Source organism: Euphorbia lathyris, chromosome 7 (assembly GCF_963576675.1).
Source record: "Euphorbia lathyris chromosome 7, ddEupLath1.1, whole genome shotgun sequence".
NCBI lineage: Eukaryota > Viridiplantae > Streptophyta > Magnoliopsida > Malpighiales > Euphorbiaceae > Euphorbia > Euphorbia lathyris.
Window position 1 is genome coordinate 79,062,365 of NC_088916.1, and position 7,906 is coordinate 79,070,270.

Sequence of the window (7,906 nt, forward strand, 5' to 3'; positions counted from 1 at the left end):
TCAAAATAGAGAGAAAAACTTCAAAAAGTATTCTGAATTTATTTCTTGTCTGCTAGTGGCAGAACAAAATAACGGGCTTTTAAAGAAAAATCATAAGTTTCGTCCTACTAGATCAAATGTATGTTGGAATTACTTATTTGAATTAGATCCACAAACCACAAGATTATAAACTCATGTTAATCCATCAAGATCTAAAGCATAAACATACCTAAATCCATAACGTAGCGATTAAAGAGAATCAGAAAAATCTTAGGTTGATTGGTCTTCTAGGGTAGAAGCAACTAAGCACATCTACACTTGATGGGGGAGGTTATAGATTTAGAATGTTTTTGTCCTAGGGACCATAACCTTCTATTTATAGAGAAAACCTAATTATTGTAATTAATATTTTGCCCATCATAGAATTAGTATATTACAATTGGGTATCTACACATAAATATGCACATATCTATTATATATGTCTAGGTCCATAAACTAAATTAGATCACTTAACGAACTAGTATATGAACATGTAAAACCCATATTGTAGATTTTAATCCAACACTGCATTACCGTGGATGTGGACGTAATTGTGGCTGTGAATATGGTCATGGTTATAACTATGGTAGTTATAATAATAAAAATATAAATTTCCACCAGAAGTAAAAAAATCAAATTGATAAATTTGATTAAAAAAAAATCAGGGTTAGAGTTCAAATGAAAATGAAACTCCATGCTACTCTTGTGGTATGACCGATCATTGGCCATGTACTTGTCATACAATAAAGCATCTAGTTTTACTTTACCAAGCATCAATGGAGAAGAAAGACACAAATGTTGGAATTGCTTATGTCTTTACCGCGAGTTCTTCCATGCACATCTAAAGTACTCCTGAGAGATATTATTCCTCATCGGATGGTTACAATTTAGTGTTTTGCCTAGTGGAGCAGGCTATGGAACCTTGTTTTTTTTCCCAATCTAATGACCTCTTCAGCTGTAGCCAATTTGTCCTACAGTTTGCCCACCATGGTAGCTTGCTTGTTTATGACTTGTTGGACGATGCTCGTGGTATAAAGGAGTTGTTTGGTAATGTCAATCCATAAATTCCATGTCTGGTTCTCAGTGAAGAGATGATCTTTCTGGTGCCTGAGATAAGACAAAATGACAGTTAGGGCGAGGTTGTTGATGGGTGATCCCACTCTGATGCCAAAGTTATCAGATTATTAGACAGAGTACTAAGCAATTGAGGATAATTGCATAGAATGTCTATATGTTCCTTGATTATAGGGTTGAAGATGTATTTATAGGATATTGTTATTCTTAAATTCCTCCGAAGGCAGTCTCGGTATAATTTAGACAAGTTGTGCTATACATGACTTGAGTTCTTTGATCCTAGACGGATTTGTCGGTGTACGGTTCACGTCAGATTCAGATGTTTTTCTATTGGTTCACGTGTCTGAGGAAGTGCGATGTTTCTATTTAGATTAATCTAGTGACTCGTATCATTTCAGACATCCCCATTAGTCTAGGATGAGAACATATGTACACTGATACTGTTTTGTATGATATCTACTTAATTAAATATTATTGTTTTATTATGAAGTTCTAGTTTTAGTTTTTATTTTTTAAAAATTCATGTACCAGTAACTTTAAAACTTTCACCTCATATAAATACAAAGTATTATTATTTACATTCTATTCTATTTTAGGTAGCTTACTATAAATCCAAATAAGCACTTACATATATCATGATCACAAAATCTATGAATGTTCTTAGTAAATCTATACAATCTAAAAAAAATCATTAAAAATCTATCAGAATTTATAAAAATCATTCCAATTAAAAAATTCTTCAAAATTCGAATACATTACACCCCTAAATATCTTTTAAGCTAACAAAATTACAAGATAGAATTATGATTGAGTGGCTAACTCTAACACATTGGACCAACAAGTTTAAACACTGTTGTCAAAACCAAATCTAATATCAAACTGAATTTATAGTTGGATCATGGGTCAGTTGGTTCAACCAAATGATTCGAATTGATAGAACTAAATGACTTAATGAATAAATAATATATATATATACATATATACATATATAAACAAATTAAAATTAAGGTTTAATTACAAGTAGATGTCCTGTGGTTTCGCCGATTTGCAGATGGGTATCTGTGGTATTGTTTTTTTTGCAAACGTAACTATGTGGTTTGTAAAATTTTGCATTTTTTTATAGTTTGCCAAATTTGGCTGATAACGACATCAAAATGAAAATTTTCAAGAATTAAAGTTGTTTAGTATCATATTTACTATGGAACCATATTTTAAAATTTTCAAAATCTTTATTTTTTGTGTTTTCTCTCTCTAAACATTAATTTTCTCTCTCATAAAAAAACACCACCTAAATGACCTCAAACCTAAAAAGTTGAAGAATTAAAGTTGCTTAAAGTATCATTTAACTCTTGAAAAGTTTTATTTTAAGGTCATTATCGGTAAAATTAACTTGAACCCAAATGCAAAATTATGCAAGAATATTAGTAACCATAGTAACCATAAAATTATTTAAAAAAAGAATGAGGAAATCAAAAGCATGATGGATGTTTGGTTAAATAATATAATTAGTTTCCCTTATTATGATTATTAGGTAGATTAAAGTCACTAAGCAACTTAAATTAATGTGAAATGATGTGATTGTTTTGTAGGCAGTGAGCATGAGGGTTGTTTCATTAAGCAGACAAAAGGGTACAAATAATGTTATGTTGTTGTTGGGTTGTTAAATAACACCAAAGAAGGAATGTTCATCTTTTAATATATTGAAATAAATTCGCGCATAAAAATTGACCATAAAATTCGGTTAACAGACTGTTATTCATTGTATCTGGATTCGAAATTTGCATTTTTTCACTGTTGAAAGCAGTTTTGAATGTATAAAGTGACTATAGGAAAATTGTAAAAACCTTAATTTAAACTGTAAAAAATATTTTTTTTAATAATTTCAAATACAAATGAAGTTAATAATGTCATTTTAATAGAATTATATGTTTACAACTTACTAATTTGGTCATTAAGAACTTAATGAGACCAAAAATAAATAATCAGGGACTTAATATATCCAAATAAAAGATCAAGAGCTTAATAAACTAAAAGAAAAAAGATCAGGTCTGATGACGCTTTTTGCCTTTACATTAGAACGATATAGGATCGTGACTAAAATTTCTTTAGTTCAGATTTGCTCTTCATTCATACCGATAAAAAGATTGGTTCTCCGTGCAATGGTTTTTTGCAATTTGGATTAAGTTCAAATGGGTTGGGAAAGCTAACTAGCCCAAACATTCTTTTGTTTATTTTGTCTTCTTGGTTCATATTTAATATTTATTTACTAATTAAATTATTTAACGTTCAGGATAAATGGTTCCAGACGGTTTATGATAGCTTCCACATTTGTTGTTTATCTTATTTACAACTTTGATAATTCCAAATTATTCTTAAATCATTAAGAAAATACATCAGAATTTTCTAAGAAAATATATCTATATCTTTTATTTGTGTCAAATATTGAATTGCTTAAATTTTTTTTCACTAGAATATTATAAGGCATCCCGTACATTGCACGGGGTTCATGCTAGTTTATATGGTTTGAGGTTGAAAGAGACAAATGGGCTTTGAAACATTGGGCTTGGGCTTGGGCTTTGGAGAATTACGTACGGAAATTGATAAATGAATTAGTGTGTGAAGTGCAGCTTTTAAAGATTAAATTAGTATGAAACCCCATGCACGAGACCTATTATAATATTTTAGTTTTTTTATTAGTGTAAATTTTTTAAATATAAATATTATTTAGTTGTATACTATTTACAAACTAAACTAATGGAATACAAATAAATTTAAGCGTTGCAGACAGAAATACTGGGAGTTTGCTCAGTCCGCCATTGTTGCGCCGAGCTCCTGAGAAGAGTTGCAGATAGTAATATAGAAAGGTTGAAGATAAAGAAATTGTACTTTAATTTATTTTGTTCTTTCTATTTTACAAAACGACTCCGTTCCATTAAGTGGAACAACTTCATTTGGCAACACAAAAAGATAAAACATTTAAGACCTTGTTATCTCTTACTTCCATTGAAAGTTGTGAGAATGAATTAATAAATTAATTTATTATATTTTCCATAATCACTGTCCGGATACAAACAGGAGAGAAGAGCAATAAATTAATAAAAATGACAAAGCTGTGAGAATGAGGTATATTTTTCATAATCACTGCCTCGATTTTCACTATTATATTTTACTAAAAAAATATTTAAGATGCAATATTGGAAATTTTTAAACTCATATTTAAGACCCAACTTTCTAACTTTTCTATTTAAGTTTTTATTTAAATAAAATAATATTTTGAACTCATATTTAAATACATAAAAAATCATAACACAACTCTTTAACTTTTCTATTTAAGTTTTTATATTGGAGTATTATTCTTATTAGAAAAAAAAAAAGGTTAAAGATGTAAAAATACTTTTAATGCTTTTGATCAGGAACAACTTTATCTTTAACGTCTAAAATTTAAAATTTTACCTTTAATGTTGGAAGCCAAGAGTAACTTTACTCATAACATTGATAAATTGGGTCAATTTGAGAAATAATTCTCGGTCATAAATCTTATCATCTACACTTCACATGTGCGTCATTTTATCAGTAACAAATTACAAACATATGTTGGGATGTGAAAAAAATCAAAAAATATATTATCTTTTTGTACGAATGACAAAAAAATAAAAAATTCACCGAATTTATAAATATTAATTTCCAATTCTATTATTAAATTATAAAAAACATAAAATCCTTTTTAGAATGAATTGTTATGCAATTGGTACAGAATAAGGAACAAAAAAATACATAACATAACACAATATAACGTAACATAATGTTCGTTGAGCTTACAATCTCTAACGTAAAGTAACATAACGTAATGTAAATTAACGTAACATAATAAATATAAGCTCAATTTATAAACTTTTAAGATTATAAGCTCAATTTATAATGTAACTTGGTGTAACGTAACGTAACACAATATAACTTAGATAAACATAACATAACGCAACATAACATAACGATAACGTAACATAATTTAACGAGACGTAAAGTAACGCGGCATAATAAATATAAGCTCAATTTATAAATTATTAGGATTGTAAGCTCAATTTGTAAATCCTTAACTTTTTTTTTAATTATTTCTTTAAGTTTTCATTTAGCTTACAATCTCTAACGTAACATAATAAATATAAGCTCAATCTATAAATCATTAGCACTGTAAGCTCAATTTAAAAATCCTTATGCTTTTTTATTTCTTTAAGTTTATTTAGTTATAAACAGTCATTGAGCTTACAATGTCTAACGTAATATAATGTGACGTAACATACGCTTTATTTATAAATCATTAGGATTGTAAGCTCAATCTGTTTCAAAAAAAAAAAAGGATTGTAAGCTCAATCTATAAATCTTTAGGATTGTAAGCTCAATTTGTAAATCTTTATATTTTTTTATTTCTTTAAACTTCCACTTATTTATAAGCAATCGTTGAGCTCACAATCCCTAACGTAATGTAAGGTAACATAACGTAACATAATGTAACGTAATAAATATAAGCTCAATTTATAAATCCCTAGGATTGTAAGTTCAATTTGTAAATCCTTGAGTTTTTTTTTTTGTTTCTTTAAGCTTTCATTTATTTATAAACAATTATTGAGCTTATAATCTCTAACGTAACGTAATGAATATAAGCTCAATTTATAAATTCTTAGGATTGTAAGCTCAATTTGTAAATCCTTAGATTTTTTTATTTCTTTAAGCTTTTATTTATTTATAAACAATCATTGGGCTTACAATCTCTAATGTTACGTAATAAATATAAGCTCAATTTATAAATTCTTACGATTGTAAGCTCAATTTATATAAATCCTTAGATTTTCTTTTATTTCTTTAAATTTCTGTAAACTTTTCATTATTTATAAATAATCATTGAAGCTTACAATTCCTGATATTTTTTTTTAAAAATTTTTTTTGCGCACAATGCGCTTACATTAAAGAAGAAAGAAAAATCCCCACCAGACCCGGATGTGATTCAAACCCATAACCTCCCAAGGCATAGGTAAGCTCTCAACCACTAGGGTAAGAGCTTCACCACGTAAAGTAACAATTCTTGATATAACGTAAAGTAATAAATATAAGTTCAACTTATAAATCCTTAGGATTGTAAGCTCAATTTATAAATCCTTACTTCTAAACTCAATTTATAAATCCTTAGGATTATAAGCTCAATTTGTAAATCCTTAAGTTTTTTTTTATTTCTATAAACTTTCAGTTATTTATAAACAATTATTGAACTTACAATCTCTAATATAATATAACCTAACATAACATAACACAATGTTATGTAACTTAACATAACTTAACGTAATATAACGTAAATTATGTCTAAAAATAGAAGATTTGCATAAAGTTCAAAAGTTTTATATAAAAGTAACATTTTTTGGGAAAGTTAGTGATTTTGTTTTGGTAAAATAACAACTTACATAAATTTAACGTAACATAACGTAATATAACGTAATGTGACGTAACGTGACATGACATAACGTAATGTGACGTGACGTGACGTAATATAACGTATCGTGACATGACGTGATGTGCCGTAACGTAACGTAACGTAACGTAACGTAACGTATCGTAACGTGATGTAATGTGACGTGATGTAACGTAACGTAAAGTTATGTTATCGAACGTAACTTAATCTTACATAAGTTAACGTGACGTAACGTAATAACATAATAAATATTAGCTCAATTTATAAGTCCTGAGGATTGTAAGCTCAATATAAATCATTAGAATTGTAAGCTCAATTTATAAATTCTTAGGATTATAAGCTCAATTTACAAATCCTTAAGTTTTTTTTTATTTCATTTATTTATAAACACTTATTGAGCTTACAATCCTTAACGCACAAAAAACATGATGTGATGTCACATAACGTGACATGATATGACGTGACGTAACATAATGTAACATCACGTAACGTAATGTAACATAAGATAATGTCAAGTAACGTAACGTAACGTGACATGACGTAACGTAACGTAACGTAACGTGACATGACGTAACGTAACGTGACATGACGTAACGTAACATAATGTAATATAACGTGACGTGATATGACGTGACGTAACGTAACATAATGTTACCTAATCTGACTGAACGTGAAGTAACATAACGTAATGTAACATAATAAATATAAGCCCAATCCATAAATCTTTAGGATTGTAAGCTCAATTATAAGTCCTTAGGATTGTAAGCTCAATTTATAAATCCTTAGGTTGTAACCTGAATTTATAAATTCTTAGGATTATAAGCTCAATTTAAAAATCCTTAGGTTTTTTTTTAAAATTTCTTTAAGCTTTCATTTATCTATAAACACTTATTGAGATTACAATCGTAACGTAACGTGATGTGATGTAAAGTGACATGATATGACGTGATGCAACGTCATATAACATAACGTCACGTAACATAACATAATGTAAGATAATGTAACATCACGTAACGTAACATAACATAACTTATTTATAAATCCTTAGGATTATAAGATCAATCTATACATCCCTATGATTTTAAGCTTAAGTTGTAAATTCATAGGATTGTAAGCTCAATCTATACATCCCTATGATTATAAGGTTAAGTTGTAAATTCATAGGATTTTAAGCTCAATCTATAAATCCTTAAGGTTGTAAGCTCAATCTATAAATGTCTAACGTAACGTAAAGTAATGAATATAAGCTCAATTTATAAATCTTTAAGATTGTAAGCTCAATTTGTAAATCTTTATGATTGTAAATTCAATTTGTAAATCATTATAATTATAATTGTAAGCTCAATTTGTAAATCC